We start from the raw sequence: 21,980 nt of genomic DNA, 5'->3' as shown, positions 1-21,980 counted from the left end.
TATGAATCTGAATCAGATTTCTAGTCAAACTCTCAAAATGCTCCAAATATCAAATAAAACTTATTGCTACTATTAATTTGAATGCATCAAATCGTTAAGGCCTTCAATTTTAAGTCAGCCCCAAAATCCTTATAAATAAATACATGTTTAAATTGGACATCTCACACAGGCCGAGGCGCAAAAGCATAATGATAGCTTCAGCAAGCAACCCCATGCCCCAATGCAACACAATCTCAGCCCATCTTTTAGGGTGAAGCGTATCAAGGAGAAATATCGAAAATAATATCGCTTGCTTGACTTCCAGTACCCGGACCTATCTGGCCAAAAAAAAGAGCATAATCGAGGTTCAAACCCGCTCCATACAGTACACATAGTTCAAGATGTTGATAAACATCCACTGGCGAAGCACCCAAAAAAATTATTGGCATTGACCAACAAGTTCAAGGTCTGGAGCATGATGTCCAAGCATGACAAAAAAAAGGTCCATACTTTACAGAAGAGTAGAGGCGATGAGTGACTGTACGAACACCTAATGTGAACATTCACTTTTCATAAATGTGAATATTCACAACTGTACTTATTGATTTGGTTTAGTTTACTTATGTGCAATGTTAATATTCACATTTATTTACTAAAAAATGCACAGTTTGCTTATCAAGGAGGAATCGATACGGAATAACGTATGCTAGTACCAACATTATTCACTATTCACACACACACACACACACACACACACACTGTTCATTCACCACTAATAATATAATACGACTCTATGTTTGTGCGTGTGATAGATGCATATGCCGAATTACTACATGAACAACAAGAGGTGGTCAACCCAACTTTAAAGGAAGCCTCATTCATCTTCACGAGTATGTGTTGACTTTAACATTCTATTTTTATGTTTTATAATGTGAATGTGAATTTTCACAGTCCATTAATGTGACCATTACATGATTGAATGTCCAATGTGTGCAAAAAGTGATGCGAGAGTACCCTCCTCGCAAAAGAAGAAAACATATTGATGCACATATGAAAGACTACCAAGGAGAGATACCTACTATTCCCATTACACCATGATTTTCACTGGATGATCGTTGTGTACGATGCCAAAGACAATCTGTGGTTGCATTATAACTCATTGTGACCAAGGCCTGGCATACATGACCCGCATGTCGACCAAGCACACAAAGTTGTAAGTGACTATACACAAATATGAATTGTTGTGATATGTTAAGTTCCAACATGCATGTACGGACACATATGTTCGTTGGTGCCTAACGTGAAATTCCTTACACAAAGGGACTACATCGCGAATGTTGTGTGCGTTATTGGTGAGGCATCACCACTATGGACTAAATGTGTAGGCCAAGATCCGTCACAACAATCATACCAGTTGATGTTTGTCCTCAGCAGGTTGACACCTTGTAAGCCGCACAACATTTTGTACAAATCCTCTACAACCATTATGCAAACATAAATGTCAAGTGCTAATCATAACCATTTTGCATTTACAAGGTGGATTGCGGGCTCGTAGTATGTTACATCATGTGGGCACACATATACCATGAAGAAATTGTTAGTAGCCTCACTCGTTTTGAATAGTGTGGCGTATGAGACTTATTAGTACACAGTTTTTTGAATAACAGAAAAAAGCGCCATGAAAATCTATAGGTGGGGGGTGTCTACCTACAAACTAACTAACGCTCGATGTAAATGTTAATATCAATTGATTTGACATTTTGACAAACAAAATTTGATTGTAAATCAGTGATATGGCATATATTAACGTTCTGATATGCCACTTTTGCATTTTGATCTACATTTGGTGTTGTTCTGTTAATTTATGCGATTGTTTAAACCACATTGTTCTATAATGCACATATTATGTGCAGGAATGTTCACATTGTCAACATGACATCATTACGAAGGACAGACACGTGTGAATATTCACATCTGTTATTATTCACAGCAGTTGTGAATGTTCACATCATGTCAAACTGTATGCATGTGAAAGTTCACATCCCAGATTATATTCATGTCAACATTCACAACAATTCACAACAATAATGTGAAAAGTTTAACCCAAATGCGAGTATTCACATCCGTTCTTATTCGCAACAATTGTGAATGCTCACATAATGTCAAACTGTATGCATGTGAAAGTTCACATCCTAGATTAAATTCATATGCCAACATTCACCGCAATAATGTGAAAAGCTTAACCTAGATGCTAGTATTCACATAATGTGAATCTTCTGCACATGTGTAAATGTTCACATTACACCAACAAATATTAGCTTGCTACTAAAAAAAAAAAGAAAAACAATGTCCCCCTTTGTTTACACCCTTATTCCAAAAACATACAAGAAAACAAAATATCAACAACACAAATTAAATACTATGTTTGCCAACGCATTATTATGTTTGCCAACACAACATAATCTTATTTTAACACAAAGTTTGTCAACACAACGCAATCTTATTTCAAACATCAATAAAAGAATCCTACGTAAAACACTATGTTGAAATAAAAATTGTACACCATATATTGGCTCTTTGCATGATTTTCGATTGTGACTTCCCAACTTATCACATCTACCGCACCTTATTTGTTTTAGCTTCTCACCCCTTGATGGGATTCTATTCTTCTTCGGCCTGCCGTGTGGACTTTTCACAGTTGGTGGGTATATGGTAAAGTTCGTGGGATCGAAAGGCGACTTTTCCATCGACGGTATGGGGAGTAAAGTACCCGAATTGGCTGGATGATACATCTCTACATGAAAGTAATGAGATTATACCGGCTTTTCTGAATAGCAATAACAGCATGGTCACATGGGAATCCGTTGATCTGCCATTGGAAACAAGAACACGTACGCCTTGCAATATCAACTGTAACAGATGGTATTGAATGAACCTCAAATACATCTTCATTGGCTTTGCTAACTTGCCAAGACTTATTGTCGTTGAATGAATCAAGAAGCATGGTTTCGAATGTAGGACAAATTGTTTCCTTCCACTTGTTTGCTTGGTCACGTCGCGTCGACAGTTGTCGCATCAACTGAGTATGAATTGTGTCCACCAACTGAGTGATAAGAAGATTACGTGCTTCTTTAATCCAATTTTTAAATGACTCCGCCGCATTGGATGTCATCTCCCTACAACGCATGCCCCTGCACAATATCACAACATTGTACAACGCCGAAGTCAATTTCTTTGAAACTGAATATGAAATTTCACATCGCCACAAAACATGACTGAAATTCCTACAAGCTGCCATTGTAAACTTGACAAATGGAATACATTAGGAAATTACTATTACCTGAAACATGAATTTGCCCAGTGTTCAGGTGCTAACTTAACTCCTTGAAAAAACTATGTGCTTGTTACTTACCCTCCTCTTTTAATATCTCAAGCTTTTTATGGAACACCACCACAGTTAGCTCGTAAGCACAGTCACCTAAACTACTAACTAGGTGGTCCCTAAATTCATTATCAATCTCCTTTATCCGGTCTCTTAAATTGTTCTGCAAGTGTTGTAAGCAATAACCGTTGTGAGCTGATGGGAACTCCTTCGGCATTGCTTCTAACAGACCAAGATAACTGTCAGAAATAAAAGTAATCTGACACTTACTATCAACAACCTTCCCAAGTTCGTGCAAGAACCACAACCAATTGGCCGTGGTCTCTAAATCAACAATCGTAAATACAACATAACAACATTAAACAACTGATCACAATATTCCAATGTGAATATTAACACAAGTAGTTCACAAAAACACTAGAAAGCCAGCAGGGGTTGTGAATATTCACACTATGTAATGGTATGGCATATATCCACACTACGCCGCTCAATGTGAATATTTATATGGACACACACAGATACAAAAAAATACTAATCATTGTTTCCATCTTTTGCCATGGCCACAAGTAGTTGACCTTTGTACTTTCTTTTGATGAACATTCCATCAAGGAATAACAAAGGCTAACGAAAATTGTATGCAGAAATACACGTAACGAATGATACAAAAAAAGACAAAACTATTGACTACTTGAGTCGTAGTCAATATTGACATAACTCTCCGGATTGTAACGCATCATAGCATCCAAATATACCACTGTAGTTGGTCAAACGACAATGAGTGATCTCTATGAATGACAACATTTGATTTCTTTACGCCTAACCATACCACGTGGTAACTTACATCCAGCCCATAATCCCGCTTCAAAATAGTCACCACCTCACATGTGCGAGTTAGCGGTTTGTCCCTCACAATTTCATATATATATTACTTGACACCAAATCAGAACTAACTCTTGGATTCTTCCACATTTCGACATCCGTACCACAACTATGCACATCACTGAAACTCTTGATGTAGAAAAATCTATTTGTTTGTTGTGCTCTACAATGTATAGCCCACAAGAAACCTTTTTCCTCACGCATCGCACACACCGCAGTAACTCTCGTTGTCTCGTTCTTGACATACTCAAAACTGGAACCCGCATTGGATTGCATACTTGCATAAAACATCACGAAATTCTTGTGCACCTCTTACAATCACTGTCCCACATTCATAATACCATTTGCCTAAGGGGTTGACAGCAACATCTTCTCCTTATGGTGGCAAAATCTCTAGAGTGCATCAATTTCTTCCCCACTCCCCACACATAGCGACCCAGAGCTCCTCGACTGACTGATATCACTTTTCAAATCAACGACAATCTCTAAATGTTGTACTGCCATTGATTTGCAAAGTAATAACATGTTTTGAAAGTTTTCATCATTGTCCAAATCACACCTATTAATCCAGGTAGCCGACAAAACAATAAACAGAATAAGTAAACAACTCACCCAATTTTTCACACAAACACTCCCCCAAACGCAAATAACACAATGCACGGACCATATTTATTACAGTTGGACTGCATATGTGCATACCAACATCATAAAGGTATCTATCTCCTGTAAAAACACAACAATACAACAGTCAACAACCATGTTACAACCATACGAACAACAACACATACAATAATCCATACTATATGAAAATTCACATTGTGCAAAAGTAAATGCCTATGTGTACAGTTCCATTGCTAAACCTATAATGAAAACTAACCTCTCCTTTTATTAATATGAAGTTATGGAGGGTCGTGTGCATGTTGTGTATCGTCACGTCATTACGGTTTTAATCTTGTAAAATGTTTTATGTTGTGTAAAGATGAGAAGAGTTCAAATGGTATGTATAATCAAATACAAAAAACAAAAATATAGCAAAAAGGGACCTACAAACACTGATACTAATTTGACCATCAGAGTGCTAATTCCGGTGCTACCGACTGGAGCATTCTTTTCTGTTTCAGGTGTTATCTCTAGGATCTTGAAGGTCTGACTGGATTGAAGAAGTATTTCCAAACTCATTTCACCACAATTGGCGTCGTCTGTGGGAATGCTTATATTTATTCATGGCAGACCAGTTTCAAGATTCGTTGACTGACGAAGACAACACCCCATCTGGAATAATATTTGGCCCAGAGAATGCCCCAGCACGAAGATCTTTGAACTTTGACCACATGACTCCTCCTATGCCCTCAACCTCAACGGAGGCTTCTATGCAAGCCTTGAAAGACCAAGCTAAATGAAATGAATAGAAATTTAGTGATTATGTGATTTTTTAGTTCTTGTAATCAGTAAACATTTTGTTCTGGTTCTTTTGTATTTTTGTTTTTGTTCTTGTTCGAGTCTTCGTAACAAGTAACAATTTTAGTAATACAATATTAATTTTTAATTTGTTTCTCTCTGTCGATAACCTCCCAAAAAGTTCTTGAATCTGTCAAAGTATAAGACACCAATCACAATTGGTTGATCTTTTCTTCTTCTTCTTTTTGTGTGTAAAATTTAGGTTTTTTTGGCTAATATATTTTGGCACGCTCCATGGGACCTGTCTAATTTGGAGTTATGGCAATGAGAAGCAAACTAATGCTTATGGAATCATTCCTTCAAGGGACATGTCTACATCTTATACACCCATGTATACAAATCGCCAATGGGGTGACAGTATTCCCATGGGTATAAATTATCAATGGAATGTCTCATTTTTTATGTCTAAAGATTGCCAATATTATGGCAATGATTTTAACACCTATTGCCAATATAATGGCATAATAAATGATTTGATTTGGCATTGTAAGGACAAAATTTATTGGCGTAAGAGTGAAAATTTGGCCACAAGAAGAGAAATTAATTCTCTTTATCGGCAAATATTTCAAATAATTTCATCTTCTCCATATTATTTGATGCAAGGAGATTTAAATTATTTTGATAAAAAAAATCATCAAATTGAAGACCAAATTTACTTAATTAATGAAGAAATACAATGTTGGGAGCACAATTTAGAAGGCTTAATGGCCAAGGAAAAATTAAGGTATGAAAATAATGTGACTTGAGTGGCTAATATTCCTAAAGAGCCAATTATTCATGAAAAGCCAAGGTGTGTGGCTCAAAGGGTTATTACACCAAGTCATGAAGATAACATGATTTTGGAGAATTTTCATAGGCCAATAGCGGCTAAAATAGAAAAACAGTCCCTTCTCTCAAAAGATGTTAAAAATTCATTACAAAATGATTGTGAAAATACACTTGGGGCATGATTCTTTGCCAAACATAGCAAAGAGTGACAAGCCATTAATGGCTAAAAAAGAAAAAACAGTCCCTTTTGGTAAAAGATGATGAAAATCATGATTTTAGGCCAAAAGTGACTAAAAATTATGAACAATCCACGTTTGTTGAATGTAAATTTTTTGACATTGTTCAAAGTGTCAAAATTTATGAATTTTTCATGACATTCAATTATTTGAGTTTTGGAATCCAACATCTACTGTAGATGCGTGGATTACATCAAAAGTTAATCTTTGTAATATGGTTTTAAAAACAACAATGGTTAAAAAATGTCATTTTAGTTGGCTCGAATTTTTTATCCTTTATTTCATTTAAGGCAAAATTCATTTTTACCTTAAATGATGGGGCATTGTTGACACCAAGAAAATAGTTTTCTGTCTATTATGGCTTGTTGATTATGGCCACGTCTTGTTTAATTGATTGTGGCTTATCAACTATGGCCAAATCTAATTTCATTTTTTGTAACTAGTCGATTTTGATTTGTTGATTTAGACCATAAATTATTTTTAACATAAAATTAAGACAATAAATATTTATATTTTATGTTGTTGTTGTTATTATTATTGTTATTTAAGTTTAGAATAATTCTGTAGGAGTAGTTTAAATTTAGTGATTTTGTGATTTTTTAGTTCTTGTAATCAGCAAATATTTTGTTATGTTTCTTTTGTATTTTTGTTTTTGTTTTAATTCAAATTTTTGTAACAAGTAACAATTTCAACAATACGTTATCACTTTTTAATTTGTTTCTCTTTGTCGATTACCTCCAACGAAGTTTCTGAATCTGTTAAGGCTTAGGATACCAACCACAATTACTTGATCTGTTTGTTTTTTTTTTATTATTGTTATAAAATTTTGACTGTGTTTGGAGAAGCTCTCCAAACACATTTTCACCCCTTATTTTGAGTGTCTTGTTTGTTTAGAGTTTTCAAAATTAATTCCACACCCACTTTTGAAAACTCTTTCCAAGAGGGAAAAATTTGGGTTAACCAGTCGTCCTCCCAGACGTCCGACTGGTTGACCGAATAGTGTTATTTTTCTTTTAAACTATTGGCACTTGTTATTTTTTATACTTTAAATTAAAAAAAAATTCATAATTTTTTAAATTTTTTTATGAATTTTGAATAGAATTTTGAGTTGTGTGTTTGGTTATGAGTTGTAAGTTTTTGTATCAAATATCATATGTCACATTAAAAATTTCCCACTCAATTCAAAACTCATTCACTAAACAAATTTTCCATACTCAGATTATAATTCCAAAACTCACAAACTCAAAATACAACTCTATTCTTAAATAATATTTAGAAAACTCTACCAAACGCTACCTTGGTTTCTCTATCGAATCTTTTCTATTGATTTGTCCCAAACTAAATTTGTGCTAACAACAACATATCTTAATTAGGCTGACACATTAAACCCAAAGCAAAATCATATGCAAACACCTAAGAAAACACCCAGTAATTAATCATAGTTTTAACATCAACATTGGAACACTCATACACCCACTAATTTAAGAAACACTTGACAAAAATTGGATCCAAATTTTATTATATATATATATATATATATATGTTTTAACATGCATTAACAAACACATTTAACACATCCACTGTGATATTCAAAGAGTCAATTAGATTCTCGAAGAGACCACAAATTTTGAATACAAAAAATCCCAAACTTCACTAACTTTTTACCATATAAAATACACTTTGATTCAATACAAGAGAATACCAACTCTGAGTACAAAAAAATAAAAGATCCAACTCTATAACGAACCATTGATACATATATCACTTTAACAAATATTTTTCAAAATTTCGTAAAGTTCCCGGACAAACTAGGATCAAGCCAGACATTGACTTATAAAGACTTCACATTATTGGGCACTGGCTTATAAAGCATTATTGGGCACTGGCTTATAAAGCATTGATGTGCCTTTGAAACACCATAACCTATAGTTAAAATAAAATTTAATAAATAAAACATTTACAATTATTATATTATGTCAAAATTTTGAGATATAAAACTCTTTGAAAATAATCTAACCAAAAAAAAAAATATTGAGTGCACTGTGACATCATCTTACATGATGTGTCGACCCAAAAAAAATAATAAAAATAAAAAATACTTGTATAAATTTAGCTGGACAAGTCTTATCTCTCATTATATATAAAAAAATTAAAATGATTTAAAATTTAAAAACTCGACAACCTGACCTCTTTATCTTTATATAAAGACAGATCTTTGAATCGAGATGATTTGTAAAATTAAATCACAGAAAAAAATATTTAGAAAAAATATGTAAAATTAAATCAACACCAAAAGCAAGTAAAGAAAAAAAGGATCATCAAGCACCCAATCTGATTTGATGCAAGTGAGTAATTCAACCCTTGCCAAGATCTAGTTCGGTTTCAGCAAACAACAAACAATCATCAAAATCTATCTCAACCAAACAAACAAATTAATTGCATATCACACACAGAGAGAGAAAATGATTGCTATGTAGAGATCTATACCACAATTCTGGTAAAATCGCTTATCCACTGATTTCATCAATGGAATTTTCGAGACTGGATCTTCATCTTCATCTTCTCCTCTATTGATGCTACTACTCATCATCTTAGCAGCCTCATTAGGTTGAGTTGGGTTGGGTTGGGTTGAAATGGCTATTCTCACATTGTATATATACACATTCGCGGGGGTTTCTTTGCTGTGCTTTTTCTACAAAAAGGGTATCCCATTTAAGTTTTGGTAAGTAATCATAAATGTCAGTAAATAAAGACTAATTAATATTGTAAGATTGTCATGATAAAAAAATATATATTTAAATAAAATGATTTTAAATTTTGTAAAATTCTATGGAAAAATGTTTTGAAAAGTGCCTCATGTTTTTCCTATTTTCTTAAGTTATTTATGAAATTGGTTTCTATTGTCTAATTGGGGTAGAGATGGTGTGTTTCAAATCACACCAGAGCGAAGACGTAATATGCATGTTTAACATGCATCAAGTTTGGAATGATGATAAGATTTTGTCACCTAGTCAAAAATATGATGTAATGATTTCTTAACAGAATTGTCAAAAATAGTTTAAATAATCCAAAGATTTTTTTTTAAAAGGTAAAATTGAATCCTAATCAAAAGCATGTGATTTGCGATACATAAAATGTCAAATACATACATATTTATATCTGTGTATTCATGGAATTACCAGAGTGGGCATAAATTGGAGGACCAATCCAAAAATCTTCACAAAATGTTGGCTCGTCAATCCTCCATCATCTTTTCTACATCCTTGACTGATCAACCCTCGGTATGATCTAGTTCAATTTCACCAACAACAATCATCAAAATAAATCTCAACCAAACAAAGAAATTATAAATGATTGATGTGTAGAGATCCGTACCAAAATTTTGGTAAAATTGTTTATCCGCTGATTTTCATCATTGGAATTTTTGAAATTCGATCTTCATCTTCTTCTCCTCCTCTGTTGAGTCCGTTACTTCTCATCTTAGCAAGCCTCGGTTGGGTTGGGTTGGGTTGGAATGGGTTTTCTTGCATTATATATATACACACATTTGCTAGGGTTTTTCTGCCTTGCTTTTCCACTAAAAAGGTGTCCCATTTAAGTTTTTGGAAAGTGCTCGAGTACCTGGAAAGACTCATTAATATTTTAGAATTATGACAAAAAATGCATTTAAAAAATATTTATTTAAAAAAGTTTTATAATTTCGTAAATAGTTGCAAAAATATTTTGAAAGAGATGAAATATGGATACTTCTAGGAATATGATGTATGCGTATCATGTTTGTGTCGGATATTGACACTCTTTGAACACTTCTTAACATGTGACCGTGTCTTATTTTTTAATTTTTTTAAGACTTGAATACTGTTCCAATCATATGCAAGCACAACCCCAAAATTGGTGAGGGACCAACAAGGACAGCACCACAGTACAACATAATACAACCAACTACTACCCCATCACACAAAGCAAAATAGCCCAGTCCCTAGGTTAGTAAATGACCCCTGATCAAACAAAGCCAACATCATAAAGTACTTGAATAAGTGTTTTTACCAACAAAACCCAATAAAGCTCAAACACATCTACTGTGGTGTTCTAAGAGTGAATTAGATACAAACAAATTGGCGTGTCGACATGTCCGTGACATATCTTAACGCATGTCCATATCTATGCTTCTTAGGTTTCTATAGTGTAATTGGGATGGAGATGGTATGCCTTAAACGAGGTTACGATGGGGATAGAATAGACAGACTTAACCTGCGTCACATTTAGGATGAGAATGAGATTTGGTCACCCTGCTTGAAATAAAATATTTAAAAAAAAAAAAATTAGCTTAAATTATGATTATTTTTCACAATTTTTAAATTCAAAAAATAATATATAAATTGCTCAGTTCTCTCTCTCTCTCTCTCTCTCTCTCTATCTTTGTTTTATGGTTTTATTTTTGAAGGAATAGGCTATAGTGGAGACTAAAGGCCTGGCTTAAAGGCGAGTAGCAGGGTTTAGAGTGGATAGGGAGGGGGGGAGGGGTGGGAGTTTGGTGGGATTGTGGTAATATAGAGGAATGGAATTGTAACGCACCCAAAATAACACAATAAATCCAACTCATAGCGGAAGAATAATAGAAATAAAATATTTTCATTCATCAGAGTTCGTTTACAAAAAAATTAACAAATGCGATATAAATGCACCAATATTCATCCTGAATCTACAGCATGTGTTGCAATGATAAGAGAATTGAAATTGAACAAATAGTCATATGCCCTATAGGTTTACATCTTTCCAAGTCATTGCTTGGTTACACAAAAGTGAGACAACCTTAATACAAATTAAAGCCCTTGGCTATAAAAAACATAACAAAAGAAAGAAGCTCTTGCTCCCAAAAGTCTCTCCAAGTTATTGCCCTGGCGGAGGCATATCACTAGCATCTGAAAACGGTTTTCCCCAAATAGGGTGAGCCAAAGCTCAGTAGGAACAATCTAACACAATATATGAGATTTAACAAAGATATAAGTGCAATGTTTATATACAATGCTCATTGACAAAACATTCGGTTTTTATATGATCATAAAGTGTCAAAGTTCATATTTCAATTCAATTTCCTTCCTTTCGATTCAAGTTCATTCAGTATTCTCAATTCAGAAGTCAATTTCATTATCTTTCAATAACCCAACTGAGACTACAACTCAGTGGTTTTCTAATTCAATATACTACCACATAAACACTTCAATCTGTCATTTTACGGAAATTTGGTTCGCGGGATCGGCACCCATATATTCACAAGATTTCGAGACTTTCACCCTAGACACTCCGGCCAACTTAATTTCAATGGAGTCCATCTCTTTTCTCCTACCAAACAATGGAGTACATCCCCTTTCTCTTCCCAAACATTATACATATACAATGTATTTAAAGCATAGTTATATTCAATGACAACCAACAATAGATTAGTTTAAATTTATCTAATCCTCATGCAATTTCTACAACAATCATAGCTATCCTCCACCGATAGCCCAAGAAAGATATTTCTAAACAGATATACAATCTTCTCAATAGATAAATTATTCAAATTCCCATAGGTGATAGACAACATGTGTCCAACTCCAGCATTTATCTCAATAATCCTCCCATTTTACATTACCAATATCAATTTCAGCTATTTATACAAAATAACAATTTGACCCATTTAGGACAAAACTCTCATTTTCCAAATATCAACAATTTGTCACAATACATCCTCATATTCAAACCCCATAACCATTTATTTCACATTCACCAAAAACCCCTCTCTTTATTTCACACCCAAAGCCTAGGTTTGTTCAAACTACTCCCAAATCCCACCATTTTTACACAACGACAAATAACTAAGCTAAAAATCATATAAAAGTGTAGAGAATCCATACCTCAAAGAGAGAAGACGAGCCAGGCAAGAGTGAATCTTCAGAGATGCCCAAATCCAACTCTATTCGGATCAAAAAGGAGATCTTGAGATGGTCTATCTTTTTATCAAAGGGACTAGGGTGAAGAAATCACTAAAACTAGGTGAAAATGTAGAGAGAGAGAGAGAGAGAGAGAGAGGGGTCTCAACTTTAGGTTTTAGGGAGAAAAGATTTGAAAAAGTGATGTAAAAAGTCATTTTCACGATCTGATATATGCACAATCCACTCGAGCGCAAGAAGTGCCGCTTGTACGTCAGACACAAAAAGTTGTTCCGCTCGAGCGCAAGAAAGGCCGCTCGAGACAAGACGCTCACCCTAGAGCGCAAGAAGTGATGCTCGAGCATAGAAAACACACATCTAATATTTTTGCAGACAACAGACCAACGCTCGAGCACAAGAAAGGCCGCTCGAGCGTAGGAAACGCCGCTCGAGCATAGAAATCACTCTCCCAGTAGTTTTGCAGACCTACAAAAGTACGGAGAGTTTGCAAAGCCCGCTCAATCACAGGATGTGCCGCTTGAGCGTAGGACCAAAATTCTGGGCAACACAAGGTATGAAAAACAAGCGACCAACTTACCCAAACACAATCACAGCAGCCCAAAAGCCAATTTCAAAGAGATACAAGGGAACAAAGACGTAAACAACAATATGAAAGTATTAAACCCGAGTTTGGAGTACCACAGGAGTCGGGTCAAAATCGGAATCGCTATAACCTCCCCCTTAAAGAATTTGCCCTCGAAATTACAAATCACATTTCAAAACCATGTTTTAAACAAATTCCCACGATGATGACAAATCAATTTTCAATACCATGACCCATCCGCCGGTCATTCAATCCCATTACATGATGAACGAGTCTCAATATACATTTCCAATATACATTTCCCGTAGTTTTAACCAATAATATTCCATATTTCCAAAACATATTCAATGTTCATGATAAACTAACATTTCCAAAACTTAAACAACATATACAATGTTCATATTAAGCCTGCGTCTCCAAAAGATATTCAACATATACAATGTTCTCATATTTAAACATATACAATGCTTTTATATTTTATTAACATAATCAAATTCTCAATACATGTTCAAACATCAACAAATAAGTCCGGATATTTCTCTCGGACTTCCAATTTACGCTCCCAAGTTGCTTTATCAACCTCGTGATGTTTCCAGAAAACCTTAACCAAGGGAATAGTCTTGCCTTGCAAGACTTGGTCCCGAGTGTCCAAGACTTTTCACTGGTCTCTCCTTATACGAGGCATCCTCGTCTACCTCTAATTCGGTCCAATCCAACACGTGCGATGGATCTGGCTCATACTTTCGAAGCATGCTAATATGAAATACGTCATGAACCCCAGAAAGTTGTGGAGGCAATGCCAAACGGTAAGCAACCTCTCCGACTAGCTCAAGGATCTCAAAAGGCCCAATAAATCGAGGGGACAACTTCCCACTTTTCCCAAATCTCATCAAACCCCACCTAGGTGATATCTTCAAGAACACGTGGTCTCCCACCTCAAAAGAAAAGGGTCTCTTTCTATGGTCGGCATAACTTTTCTGACGACTTTGAGCCGTAACCAACCTCTTACGGATAAGTGCCACTTTCTCCGTCGTTTCCCGAACTAACTCTGGACCTAACAAAGGTGCATCACCCACCTCGACCCAACACATAGGAGACCTACACGGTCGGCCATACAAGGCCTCAAACGGTGCCATGCCAATACTCGATTGGAAACTATTGTTATAAGCAAACTCTACTAAGGGCAAGTGCCTCTCCCACAATCCCTTGAAGTCAAGGACACAACTTCGAAGAATATCCTTAAGGATCTGAATAGTACGCTCGGACTGCCCATCAGCCTGAGGATGATACGCAGTGCTAAAGGTCATTCTAGTGCCCAAGGCACTCTGCAAGCTCTGCCACAACCGAGCTGTGAAACGCGGATCTCTATCCGAAACAATCGTCACAGGGACCCCGTGCAACCTCACTATGTCCCTAATATACATAGGTCGGCAAGATGGTATACCGAATCACTCACGTGCATAGGTATGAAGTGCGCAAACTTGGTTAATCGGTCAACTACTACCCAAATGGCATCACGACCCCGTTGAGTTCTCGGAAGGCCCATAAGAAAACCCATCGTGACATGTTCCCACTTGTACTCAACTATAGGCAAGGGTTGCAACAAACCTGCTGGTCTCTGATACTCGGCCTTCACTTGCTGACAAGTAAGGCACTTCAACACAAACACGACCACATCCTTCTTCATACCTCTTCACCAAAACTAGCGACTATGGTTGTGATACATCTTTGTGCCTCATGGATGCACTGCAAGGCATGAATAGTGAAACTCTCGGAGTACTTCCTCTCGGCAAGACTCCGGTACAAACAAATGGTCACGGTATTTTACACTCAGGTCGGGGTACACGCTCAAGCCTCTTTCTACCTTCCCACCAGAGATCTTCTCTCGAAGGGTTTCTATTTCAAGGTCACCCTTCTGCGTTTCTAACACTTAATTCACAAGTGTAGGTTGGGCAACTACTGTAAACAAGGCCGCAGATTCGACGGACTCGCCAAGATGTAAGTCAAACTCTCCAAGAGCACCCAACATCTCCCATTTCCTGATGGCAATACAAGCCACACTGCTAACAGATTTTCTACTCAAGGCATCGGCTACAACATTTTCCTTTCCCGGGTGATAATGCAACTCAAAGTGATAATCCTTTATGAATTCCATCCACCTTCTCTGCCTCAAATTCAAATCATTCTGTGTAAACAGATATTTCAGACTCTTGTGATTAGAAAATAGCTCAAACCTCTCACTATACAGGTAGTGTCTCCAAATCTTCAACGCAAAGATCACTGCCGTTAGCTCTAGATCATGAATAGGATAGTTCCTCTCATGTGTTTTTAATTGCTGTGAGCCATAGGCTACTACCTTCCCCTATTGCATCAAAACACAACCCAAACCTTCTTGTGAAGCATCACAATAAACTGAATAACCCAAACCCCTCTCCGGAATAATCAAGATTGGAGCAGTGGCAAGTCTAACCTTAAGCTCTTGAAATGACTTCTCACAAGTCTCATTCTACACAAACTTGACCCATTTCCTCATCAATCTAGTCAATGGTGAGGCTAGCTTAGAGAAATCCTTCACAAACCTCTTATAATACCCGGCCAACCCCAGGAAACTACCAATCTCAAAAGCATTCTTAGGTTGTGCCCAATCTTGCACCGCTTCTATCTTGGATGAATCTACAGTCACCCCTTTCCCAGATACCACATGGCCTAAGAACTTAACTTTCATCAGCCAGAATTCACATTTCTCAAACTTAGCATACAGCTTGTAGGCTCTAAGCAACTCAAGCACTACTCGCAAGTGTTTTTCGTGCTCCTCCTCAGAGGATAAGTAAATGAAGATGTTGTCCACGAAGACGACCACAAAATGGTCTAGAAACTCCCGGAAGATCCAGTTCATCAAATTCATAAACTCAGCCGGTGCATTGGTTAGTCCAAAAGGCATCACTAAAAATTCATAATGGCCATATTGCGTACGGAATGCCGTCGTCGGGATATCCTCCTCCCTTAGCCTCAATTGGTGATAACCTGATCTCAGGTCTATCTTTGAGAAGCAACAAGACCCCTTTATCTGGTCAAACAAGTCATTTATATGAGGCATTGGGTACTTGTTCTTATCAGTTACTCAGTTCAACTTCTAGTAATCTATATAAAGTTGCAACGCTCCATCTTTCTTTTTAGCAAAGAGAGCTAGTGCTCCCCAAGGAGAAGTACTAGGGCAGATAAAACCCTTATCCAACAATTCTTGGAGTTGAATCTTCAACTCACTCAACTCAGCAGGTGCAAACCGATACGGTGCCATAGAAACCAGTGCCGTGCCAAGCACTAAATCAATAGAGAACTCGATCTACACTCACCACTCAAGAAGCTAGCAAGAAGACAACTAAGTTCACTCCGCCCACGCGAATCATATGCCAGTTATAAGACTCTATCCACCCGGTCCCCTAAGAAGTAAAAACAATCGTCGTTCGAGGTACATACAGTAACTCTCTGACGGTAGGAATCTATAACAGCCAAGTATGATGATAACCAGTCTATACCCAAAATGACATCAAAACTAGACATATCAAGCAATACAAATGCAAAAGGTAATCTGCGACCGGCAACCTCGATGTCACAACCCTAACACCCCTGTTTTAGGATAACTTCACCACCAATAGGTGACTCTACACAAATAGGAGATGCTAACCGTGCCAACTCCAACCCCAAAAACGATGCAAATGCAGACGAGATAAAAGAATGGGATGCACCCGTATCAATTAACACATTAGCAACTGAATTGCAAAACATGAAGGTACCTTACTACAGAAGGCGCAGGTACTAGATCCGGCGTTGTAACACCATACACATGCCTCGTAGGTCTCTACTCAACCTGTTCACCCCTCGGAACATATTCCTGATGCACTGACTGAGCCAAAGAGGCTCCCTGATTGGCCCTTGAGGCCTGTGCTGACTGTGCAGGCTGATGGCTCTGTGTCTACCTCGAACCAGACGCACTAGATATGCCTCCTAACTGAGGACAAAACCTCTTCATGTGCCCCGCCTGCCCACACTGATAACAAGTGAGAGGCTGGCCTCTCCCCTGACTCTGGCTCTGAGAACGAGCAGAAGACGATGCCGCTCGCTGCCCTCCTCCTGTCTGCGGGCAAGCTGGAGACTTGTGATCCAACTAACTACATTTGAAACAAGTGATGTCTCCCTAACCACCCCTCCCAGAACCTAAACTTGGTACTAGAAAAGTGGACCTTGACTGAGCTCTCTGGAATGACTGAGGGTTAGAATCCCTCTGCCTCTTACTGTCCCCCTGACTGTGCTGACTCCTCCTGAAGCCCCTCATTCTCTCGTCTTGCGCTTGCATGATAGTCTCAAGATGGGTCGCCGCCTCCACAAGGCGCCCATACTCTCTAATCGTGGACCCGTCCACTTTGAACATGAGCCCGATCCTTAATCGCTTCTCGAACTCTAGACAACAGTGCACTTTAGTCGCCACAAGTTCCAGTGCAAACCTCAACAAGCTAGTGAACGTGGCCTCAAACTCAGTTACTAGTGTATTCAACTACACCAACTTAGAGAACTGATTTCTCAACTTCTCCTTAATAGTGTGAGGCAAAAACTTGTCCTGGAAGGCGTCGACAAAAGCCTCCCAAGTCCCTCCAACGCGCCCTCGTGCATACTTCCACCATTGACCCGTGTCTCCCTTCATTTGGAAGGACGCCAAGGTTACTCTCAAACCCCCGCCTTCGATGCCGAGTATCTCAAATGTCTTCATTATCTACTCTAGCCACTCATCCACTTTTAGTGGTTCCTTGGGATCTCCCAAAAACTCATCCAGATTTGACAAGAAAAATTCCCTCTTTGGAAAAGATGGCCCAGCCTTAGTGACTTGGGCCTAGACTTAATTTTTATCCCTGAGAATGTCCATAGATTCCTGCAAAGCTCTAGCCATTTTGCGGAGGCGCCCATGGCTTATTGACCAACCGGTTCAGCCATATTGGCCTGACCAACCCCTTTTTCCTACGCCGGGATATCATCCGATAGAGGCATCTCATGCCTCCTAGGCTTATCACGCCTACCACCACCACATCCTGAAATCCTAATAAAGGTAACAAGAGATATTAGCATATTTATAAATGTGTCGAAGCTAACTCACTCGCGTCCTAATGGGATGGACCACAGTAAATCACTCTATATGAGCATGTAGTCACATAAACACTTGCGAATTTCCTTCTTAGATAATGACCGTCTTGCCACTTTGCCAGAGTTCCAATTAGAAACAACAGTGATCAAGTGCTTTTCTAATAGAATTTCTAGAAACTCGTAGACCCAATCAACATCTTAGGAACTAAATCCCATACCCATGCAATCATATAAGCATCAGCTAAGCGAGACAAACTCATTGTGGTACTAACCACTTCTCACATACCCAAAGTATTCAGACCCGGTATGCTCTGATACCAAGTTATAATGCCCCCCAAAATAACACAATAAATCCAACTCATAGCGGAAGAATAATAGAAATAAAATAATTTCATTCATCAGAGTACGTTTACAAAAAAATTAACACATGCGATATACATTCACCAATATTCATCTTGAATCTACAGCATGTGTTGCAACGATAAGAGAATTGAAACTGAACAAATAGTCATATGCCCTATAGGCTTACATCTTTCCAAGTCATTGCTTGGTTACACAAAAGTGAGATTACCGCGGCTATACAAAATATAACAAAAGAAAGAAGCTCTTGCTCTCAAAAGTCTCTCTAAGCTATTGCCTTGGGGGAGGCAGATCACCAGCACCAGAAAATGTTTTTTCCCAAATAGGGTGAGCCAAAGCCTAATAGGAACAATCTAACACAATATATGAGATTTAACAAAGATACAAGTGTAATATGCATATACAATGCCCATTGACAAAACATTCGCATTTTTATATGATCATGAAGTGTCAAAGTTCATATTTCAATTCATTTTCCTTCTTTTCAGTTCAAGTTCATTCAGTGTTCTCAATTCATGAGTCAATTTCATTATCTTTCAATAACCCAACTGAGACTACAACTCAATGGTTTTCCAATTCAATAGACTACCATACAAACACTTCAATTTTCCATTTTACGGAAATTTTGTCTACAAGATCGGCACCCATGTATTCACAAGATTTCGAGACTTTCACCCTAGACACTCCGGCCAACTTAATTTCAATGGAGTCCATCTCTTTTCTCCTACCAAACAATGGAGTACATCCCCTTTCTCTTCCCAAACATTATACATATACAATGTATTTAAAGCATAGTTATATTCAATGACAACCAACAATAGATTAGTTTAAATTTACCTAATCCTCATGCAATTTCTACAACAATCATAGCTATCCTCCACCGATAGCCCAAGAAAGATATTTCTAAACAGATATACAATCTTCTCAATAGATAAATTATTCAAATTCCCATAGGTGAGAGACAACATGTGTCCAACTCCAGCATTTATCTCAATAATCCTCCCATTTTACATTACCAATATCAATTTCAGCTATTTATACAAAATAACAATTTGACCCATTTAGGACAAAACTCTCATTTTTCCAAATATCAACAATTTGTCACAAAACAACCTCATATTCAAACCCCATAACCATTTATTTCACATTTACCAAAACCCCTCTTTTTATTTCACACCCAAATCCTAGGTTTGTTCAAACTACTCCCAAATCCCACCATTTTTACACAACGACAAATAACTAAGTTAAAAACCATATAAAAGTGTAGAGAATCCCTACCTCAAAGAGAGAAGATGAGCCAAGCAAGAGTGAATCTTCAGAGATGCCCAAATCCAACTTTATTCGGATAAAAAATGAGATCTTGAGATGGCCTATCTTTTTATCAAAGGGACTAGGTTGAAGAAATCACTAAAACTAGGTGAAAATGTAGAGAGAGTGTGTGTTTTAGAGAGAGAGGGTCTCAACTTTAGGTTTTAGAGAGAAAAAGATTTGAAAAAGGATGTAAAAAGTCATTTTTGTGATTTGATATATGCACAGTCCGCTCGAGCGGCAGACACAAAAAGTTGTTCCGCTTGAGCGCAAGAAAGGCCGCTCAAGCGCCAAGACACAATGAACCAGAAGCTCATCGCTCCAGCGTAGAAAACACACATCCAATAGTTTTACAGACAACAAACCAACACTCGAGCACAAGAACGATTGCTCGAGCGCTCACCCGCTCAAGCATAGGAAACGCCTCTTGAGCGTAGAAATCACTCTCCTAGTTGTTTTGCAGACCTGCAAAAGTACTGATAGTTAAGCCCGCTCGAGCGGAGGACCAAAATTCTAGGCAACACAAGGTTTGAAAAACAAGCGACCAACCTGCTCGAACATAATCACAACAGCCCAAAAGCCAATTTCAAAGAGATACAAGGAAGAAAAAGGTAAACAACAATATGAAAGCATTAAACCCGAGTCCGGAATACCACAATAGTCGGGTCAAAACCGAGACCGCTATAGGAATTGCGGTTGACATATGGGTTAGAGTTAGGGTTAAGGTACGAGATAGAGTTGTGGGTGGAGTGGAGTGCGGTGGAGAACGGTGGGGTGGTAGTAATGGCGAGGAAATGAGTTATGAGTGGACTGACGGTGTTCGGAAGGGTAGAGGAAGGCAGGAGAGCAGTTGGGAAAAGTATATATGGATTCGGTGCTAAAAAATGTAGAGAAAGCACAGTGGGTGGCCAAAGTGAGGTAGGTCAGGGATAGCTAGCAATTGGAGATGGTGGAAGACGGAGGAAAAAGAGAGAAGAGATGAGGAGAAAGATGTTAAAGGAGTAAAAATGGAGGGGGCATTTTAGCAATTTTATTCATGCTCTCTCATTTTGCAATTATTAACCTCAAATTTTAAATTTACGTAATTCTCTTTAAATTTTATTCATATTGAAGATATTTATCTCACTTCTTATGTGTTAAATGTAAGTAATTAATTTTCTCACAACTGCCTTATAAACATAATGGTTTATGAGTCGCTAATTACAGGTTCTACGTTAGTTTGTTCCTAAACATAGGGACATCAACAAGAGTTTTGTATCGGCCAACCCTTCCCAAACCTCATTTATGAGAAATAACGGTTATCCCATTCCCTTTCCTATATCTTGAATCAATGAGACAAAGCTAAATATGAAATTATTCCAAATGGGGCAAATTCCCAACAACTTAATACAGTTTCAAAAAATAAAATAAATGAAACTAAAACAACTCAATTATTAAAAATAATATAGTTGTGTTTTTGTACCTCGATTTTTGAAAGTTATCATACCAAACATATAAATGTAAATATGTCAATAAATGTCGTATTATCTTTATGACATTTTGCTAATGTCAACAATCACTTATAAATGGCGTTTTCATAAATGTTGTCGAATTCAAACCATTAACTTTGTTATCATTACCAGCATAAAATATGCAAAACAAATAAATAAAGGAAAATTTACCCATAAATCTTATATACGGGAATATTGATCCATTTAGTCCTAAGAGTTTTCTTATGAACCAATTAGTCCTTTTATTTTAGAAAGTTATATTTATTTGATTTGGTGCTATTTGAATTTAAGTGAATTCCTTTTTTTGATTTATTTTTTTAATTTTCGGATTTATTTTTGGAATGATAATGGAAGGATGAGGTCTCTAGAAGATTCTTTTTGAAGGGATTGATAGTTGAAGTGTTGGTTGTCGAATGTGAAAATCTATATTTTTGTTAATTTGATTTTTTTGGTGTTACATTAGAGTGTTAC

This window comes from Camellia sinensis, chromosome 8 (genome assembly GCF_055761805.1).
Source record: "Camellia sinensis isolate YWXY chromosome 8, ASM5576180v1, whole genome shotgun sequence".
Lineage (NCBI taxonomy): Eukaryota > Viridiplantae > Streptophyta > Magnoliopsida > Ericales > Theaceae > Camellia > Camellia sinensis.
Note: the sequence above shows the minus strand (reverse complement) of the source record.